The sequence below is a fragment of the Pituophis catenifer genome, unplaced genomic scaffold (genome assembly GCF_029215685.1).
Source record: "Pituophis catenifer annectens isolate HBS135680 unplaced genomic scaffold, rPitCat1.0.hap2 SCAF_27, whole genome shotgun sequence".
NCBI lineage: Eukaryota > Metazoa > Chordata > Lepidosauria > Squamata > Colubridae > Pituophis > Pituophis catenifer.
In genome coordinates, this window is record NW_027256907.1 from 622,948 (window position 1) to 630,716 (window position 7,769).

Here is a 7,769-nt window from a genome sequence, read left to right on the forward strand (position 1 = left end):
AAGTCGTACAGGGTATAAGGGGCAGACTATGTTGTGGTTCTCCAGCAGCCTGTGGAGCTGGAAGCGGAGTCGGCCAGCGATGAGGCTAGGAAGAACAGGGGTCAGTCCTGGAGGCTGGGGAAGGCCCGGATGAGGGCTCTGCGTCAGAGGCAGAGATGGGGCCAGGGCCATCGGGGAGTGAGGTGCGGACTCCAGAGCCTCCAGAGACTGATAGGAATGAGCCAGAGGAACAGGAGGAGCCTGTTCCTAATGCCCGCATGAGAAGAGCTGCCAGAAGGCAAGAGCAGCTCTGGCAAAGAGGACAAGTTGGGAGTAGGGCCAAGAGATGGTTGGCCCCTCCCATAAGGCTTAAAACAGACCAGCAACGGCGTTTGGGATTTGCTGGAAAACGTTGGTAGCTTCGTCTTCTTCTTCGTCTATCTCTTGCATTTATTTTTCTATCTGCGACTTCTGAAAGTTTGCCAAGGCCTTTGGCACTTTGCCCAATTGGACAAAGGTTTGTGATTTACAGGAATTTGTGTTGGGAGGAATTTGCTTTAATTTAGTTAAACAACGCTGGGAATGAAGTAATTCTCAGCTGTTCGAATAAAGTTTGTTTGTTTTTTCACTGACTGATTTTCCTACTACTTACTTGGGCCTGGGTCACAACAGACTAAGAGACCTCCAAGCTCCCTTCCAGCTCTATTCTATTCTGATTGATTGATTGATTGATTGATCTACATGACTGTATATACATGACATTATACATTTGTATAATGAGTTACCCCATAACTATCCACAGCACCACATTCTGGCCCAGTGACACCCTCTCAGTGATCCTCAAGGAGAGGATCCAATATACAGTGGATTGAAAGATCTTTCAGAAAGTGGACCTAAAACAATTCATCAAGTTTCAGAGAACTCAGATGTTCCTAAAAAGATAAACATAGCAGCACATATGCAACAGTGGTGGGTTTCCCGTGGTTTGGACCAGTTCGCAAGGACCAGTAGTAAAACCGGTAGGAGGCTCCGCCTACCGACCCGGACATCATCATAGGCGATCTGCACATGTGTAGAAGTGCACACGCTCCCATTGTGAACTGGTGGTAAAGGTAAGCAGAACCCAGCCCTGAAATCCAAACTAAAAAGCAGAAGAGATATTTCCTCTGCTGTTAGTAAAGCTTGCCCACTCTGCCACCCCCTCCTCCCATTCCTTCCCAGCCCCTCCTTCTAAGTCTTTTTCATTTTACTTCCGTTTAGATAAGAAATTGTGCAGGTTAAAAATAAAAAAAATACAGGTGAGCTTCAATCTGTTTTTTAATTTGGATCCAGTTCCAGAAAGCCTCCCATTTTCCTCAGTGTGACCCACCTTCCTGAGTGGAGAAGGTCCCCTCCGGACAAGGAACGCAGTCATAGCAGCAAACTGGCTCTCCTTCTCGAGCCCTCTTGACAAACCCAGGATGGCAACTTTCCACACATTTGGACTGAGGCAGGGACTGAGCAGAAAAACAAGGAATGCCAAAGAAAAGGTGTTAGGACTCTCCGTCCATGGAAAATGGAGGCAGAAATGGATGGAGACAAATAGCCTCTGGTCTTCACTGAGGTAGATATGAAATCTCTGACTACTTCTAAACAGATGCAGGAGGTAAAACAACTGGCAGATTCTTCCTTTAGTTCCCCCCTTTTGCTTTCAGAATTTAACATTATAATGAAGTACTTTTCTACTTAGTAAAGTCAAGAGGGATGGAATTGGAAAAAGATTTAAGTATGATGATATATTCATCTTAAAACTGAGAACAAAGTTTACTGTAAAAGATTGAGGAAACTTTTATTCCATTAGATTTTTTAATATTAAATTAAAGTATGATGAAGAAAGAAACCTCTAACCGGTAAGATCTTGAAAGGTTTCCAGAAAACATGGCAAAGCCACTCCACTTAGGTCCCGTCTGTTGAAGAGCTTCCATTAGATGACACCACGTGGCATGGGAGGCCAACCACCCTGGAGACTCTAGGCTTTCCCCACTTGAAATGGGACCTCAGGCTTTGGAAAACAGAGAAAAGTCACAAAAATTTCTCTCACCTTATTGAGCAACTTTAGCCGTGAAAGAGCATCTTGGTCGATAAAAAGTTTCTGTCTTTCAAAATTCGCCAGAGTCTCTAGCCTGAGATCCTCCTTGGGGAGAACCAAGAAGCCTTCAATGCCCAGATCTGCTATTATCTCTCCATTTTGGTCCAAGTACAGTTTGCTATCAGAAATATTCCAAAATTCATTCTTCTCCAGAAAGGGATGAAACTAGAATGGGAACATCCAGGAATTTGAAAAACAGAGAACCTTGTTTTTTATCCCACATTGAATCTTTCTTCTACAATTGTGTAATCTCCAAATATGCTTAATTAGGATATAAATGCTGCCATTATCTTCAAAAGTGAATGAAAAAGTTGGAGAAAAATTTGTCGATCATATACTGACAAAATATAGAGAAAATATAATTGACACAATTGATCAATTTTAGGGAACAATCTAGAGCAGATGACAAATAAAATGAACAGGGAAAGAAAAAAGATTATTCATAAACTCTTTGAAAACAACAGGTTGATTCAAACAACAGGTTGATTCCCAGAAACATGGGATTATCCAGAAGAAAGTTGTCAGGCTAATCTTGGAAAACACCTCCAGATGTGCTAATTCTACTTAATTGTAATGTGACATTAACAACATTTTGCAGATCTGAAAGAACAAATCTCCCACCAACTCTTTTCTCAGCCTGAAAGGTTAGCCAGGATCCTTTCTGAGTTTCTTTCTCTCCCATTATGCAGCTGCAGGATTCTCCCCTCTTCTCTGATCCTTCCCTAGGCAGCCTCTCTTCCCCTCATCCCAAAAGTCATCCTCACACATCATTACACTTCCTAAATAGATTATGGGAAGACTGGTGACATCACTGGATTTCAGGAAAGGACTCTGTAAGGTCCGGCCTCACCTCCTCATTCAGGAAAGTACAGACTCTTGAAACTTGGCCTTTCAAAAGGAACCTTTTATTGGAAAGGAGTGGTGGAAGGACGGAATCAAAGGAGGCTCTGAGGGCCCTCAGGCAATACAGTTAGAATAAAGGAAAGTAGAAACCCTCCCAACAGTCCAGTGGGGATTCAGCCAATCCGCAGGTGTGAAGATGTTATTGCACCAGCTGCTCTGAGAAAGTGATAAGGGAACTTTCCCAGGGTCCTCTTCCGACAAATGGCCCCCCCTCCCCTTACACTCCCCAAAAGGTGAGAAAATGCCAGGCCGCTTAGGCACCAGGCTAAAGGTTATAAATCAATCGGCTGCAGGATACAAGATACATGGGGGGAGGAAAGGGGTAGAAGGTAAAGTATAAATGTAATCCGGGGTCCCCTCCTTCCCCCAAAGAAAGGCAGATTCACAGATCTGACAGACTCACAAACAATTGTGTGATGTGATTAGAAACCTGAGGAATGGCATGATAACTAAGTGGATAAAAACTGTCTTCAAAATGATACACAAATAATTTTTAACCTTTTTAAATCTTTCCTATGAAACCTGAAGGTGATGGGTAACAATTTGCCATTGGTCATCAATTTGTCTAAGTTGTCATTAATACAGTAATTAATACAATCTTAGAATAAGCTAATTTGATGTGATTTAAAGAATATAAAGTCTTTCAACTGACAAGCCTTATTTGAAACTTCATTTAAAACGTTTGATAAAATAACAATGGTTTTAAATCAACTTAAAGGCGATAATCAGAAGCAAGCAACAATTGTTGAATCAGATGGATTGAATGGATGGACTGGAACTTAAATTTGCTGCTGGCATCCCTGAAGGAGGAGTCTGGTTTGAAGGCAGGCTGCTTGGAGATGGCTGGAGAGGCCGTGGACCCTGAAGACTCAAAGTGGGCAGAACGGATGACTGAAGAAATGGATTCTTTCAAGAAGACTGAGGGAATGGACTTGTCATACTTAACTGGAAAACAAGTCTTAAGAGTTGTTGTGTTTCAATTTACAGGAGGTCCTGTGACTTTGGGGAATGGAAAGCAGTTGTTGGGAAAGATCCTAATTAAAAATTTAAGGAAATGAATTATTATTAAGAATCAAGCAAAGGTGTTTAAACCTGGACAGATTCTGGATGGATCAGAGATGATGATTGTGGTGGTCTGTGGTAGATAATAAGCCCCTGCAAATTTTCTCTGAGTTAAATAGAATAGCAGATAATAGACCATTTTGAAGTTTTGAAATTTAACTTTATTGTTGGATTGCCTGTTAAAAACATTTTTATATACAGCAGATAGATGATAGATGTGTAGTTTATAATTGTGGGCCAATTTTGCAAGGGGGAGAAACTATTATTGCTGTATTTTATTCAACTGGGGGGACAATATGCATGTTTTTGTCTGTTTTTAATGCACAACTTAAAAAAATATATTTTGTCTCATTTTGTTTTGTCTTTGTAATAGTTTTATTTTCCAAAATTTGTATTTTACCTTTTTGAATAAAAAAAAATTTAATAAGAGGAATATCAAGTTTCCAGAAACAATATTTATGATTAGGACAGAGAGAAGGGTACATGAGTAAAAAGCAATAGAAAAATATCTGAGTTTTAGCAACTAGGACTTGACTAACGATAGAGTCTCATATAAGAACACGAATGATGGATTGGAAGAAGGATGAGGGATATCAAACTTGATATGCATGTTTGTGCAAATGATCTCAAAATCGCAGTTAACTGGAAACAGAATCTGAGTCAGCAGGGAGATGTTCATGGAAAGAAGGAAAAATGCAGCCATAAGTGTTATGTATTGATACTTTTGAGCGAGAGTTTCAAACCTGCTATCGTTTCTGATTGGCTGACAGTCCCTCCTGGATTGTATATAAGGAGGGCTGCAGCCTCTGAGTTTTTGCTGAAGTCTCACTGTATATTAAAGGGCTGTTGTCACTTGCTTGGTTGTGCCTCTCATTATTCCCGAACCACTTCATTGGCGACGAAGGTGGGATAGAGGTCACAAGAAGCGAACCAGTGAGACCATGAGCTTCAGCTAGGCGATGAGGCGAACTACAGGAGGCATTCCGAACATGTCTGCCTACGTTCCGCCCAAGCCTTTTGATCCGACCCGCGAAAAATGGGTCTCGTACCTAACGAGGTTCGAATGCTCGCTCGAAGCCAGCGACATGCAAGGGCTCTCCGCTAATCGGAAGAGGGCCCTCTTCCTAAGCCACTGCGGACCGGACGTGTTCGAGATGGCAGAGTCACTGTGTGAACTAACGCCGGTCCAGACCGTCTCCTGGGACACCCTGATGGCTACACTCCGGGCTCACTATGCTCCCATACCCTCCAAGTTCGTGCAACGATACCAACTCAGACAGCGCGTTCAGCGAGAGGGAGAACCGGTCAGCGCATACATGGCCAGCCTGAGAAAAGCCGCAACCCATTGCGACTATAGAGACTTGGACGATGCGTTGCTTGAGCAACTTATCTGTGGTGTTCGGGACATTAGACTGCAACGGCGCCTGCTCGCCAAGCCTGATTTGACGCTTGCTGGAGCCCTAGACGAGGCCAGGGCTCATGAAGCCTCCACAAAAGCCGCAGAAATGCTGCAGCGTCCGCTGACCAGCAAAGACAACCCCAAGTCTGCCCCGGTGCACAGAGAAGACGCCAGCTCGGAGTCCGAGTTGGATGAGGATGTCTTCCGAACGGAACACCAGAGAAAAGACACAGGCAGCCCTCGGCGAAGCTGCCCCAGCTGTGGAGGGCACCATGATAGACTGTCCTGCAAATACAGGGAGGCTATTTGCAGGCGTTGCGAGAAAAAAGGGCACTTGGCGTGAGTCTGTAGAGCCATTCTGCCCAGAAAACACCAACCACATGAGCGCCGCAGCCAACCAGATTCAACACGCCAGAAACAGCCAACGAGAGAAGGCGGCGCGAAAAAACGGCGTGAATTTGAACCGCGAGATGGCCGCAGCATTCACATAGACCAGGCCAGCGCGGAAATCGAGGACAAAGTCAGCACGGTAGTCGAAATCAACGGCAAGCCATGCTCGATGGAGATCGACACCGGATCAGCTCTCTCCATAATGTCATGGGCAACCCTAAAGACCCTCCTGCCGTCGTTCCGGAAGGACCAGCTCTCCAAACAGAGACTGCGCATCCTAGACTACCAGGGGAACCGAGTCCCCCTTGAAGGCGTGGGCACGTTCCGAGTCACCTACGGAGACTACGAAAGAGACCTGCCACTGACCATCGTCACGAAGCAGCTCCCCAGCCTTCTCGGCATGGGGTGGTTCCAAGCCCTAGGCATGGGCTTCACCGGCGTCCACCAGATGCTCAAGTCATCGTTAAAGGACAGTCTCCTGACCGAGTTCCAGGATGTTTTCGGGGACACGTTGGGCAAGTATGTGGGGACCCCTATCTCCCTTAATTTAGACCCCAACCTAGCCCAGATAAGACTCAAGGCCAGACGGGTGCCTTTCGCATTGAAACCAAAGATCGATGCGGAACTGGACAAATTAATTAAACAAGGGGTGTTGGTTCCCGTTGACCATGCAAAGTGGGAAACCCCTATAGTGACCCCAGTAAAGTCTGACGGCTCAATTAGGATCTGCGCCGACTACAAGTGCACGATCAACAAGGCTTTGCAGCCAAGCGCCTATCCGGTGTCGATCGTGCATCATCTACTACACTCCCTGGGGCCCGGAAAATTTTTTGCCAAATTAGACCTGGCTCAGGCCTATCAACAATTACCAGTTGACGATGCCACGGCAGAGGCGCAAACGATTGTAACTCATAGGGGTGCATTCAAATGCACCAGGCTCCAGTTTGGGGTGAGCGTCACACCCGTCTGTTTCAAAGCACCATGGAGCGCCTTCTGCAAGGGCTCCCCGGAGTGGTGCCCTATTTTGATGACGTTCTAGTCAGCGCTCAGGACGAACGTCAGCTAGGGGACAGAGTAAGGAACGTCCTTTCTAGATTTAGGGAAGCGGGACTAAAATTAAAGAAAAATAAATGTATGATCGCTGTCCCCTCCGTTGAATTTTTGGGGTACAGGGTGGACGGCACAGGCATCCACCCTACCGAAAGCAAGGTGAGAGCTATCAGGAGCGCACCTGCCCCCAAGACCAAAGCAGAGCTCCAAGCCTTCCTTGGACTGCTCAATTTTTACTCAATGTTCCTGAAAGACAAGGCTACCGTCGCAGATCCCCTACACAAATTATTGGGGAAGAATGTACCATGGGTCTGGGGGAAACCACAAGCAGCTGCTTTTGAGGCAGTAAAGAGACTTCTATCGGAAGACAGTTTCCTAATCCAATACAACACAGCGCTACCGCTTGTATTGGTTTGTGACACCTCCCCCGTAGGAGTTGGTGCCGTCCTAGGCCATAGACTGCCGAACGGCCTAGAGGCACCCATTGCGTTTTACTCTCGCACCCTGTCAAGCGCAGAGCGGAACTATAGTCAGTTGGACAGAGAGGCTCTGGCTGCAATTGCGGGGGTTAAAAAGTTCCACGAGTACCTCTATGGCTGACAATTCGAACTTGTGACTGACCACCGGCCCTTGCTAGGACTTTCGGCGGGTGATAGGCCAACCCCCGCTGCCCTGTCCCCACGTTTGACCAGATGGGCCATTGTTTTGTCGGCCTATTCGTATCAGCTTGTCCATCGACCCGGACGGACCTTGGGTCACGTGGATGCCCTCAGCCGCTGCCCCCTTCCTGACCTCCTCGCCAACCCAACGCCAGAAGCCTCCATTCTTTTGCTGGACACTTTGACTTTGGGGCCTATT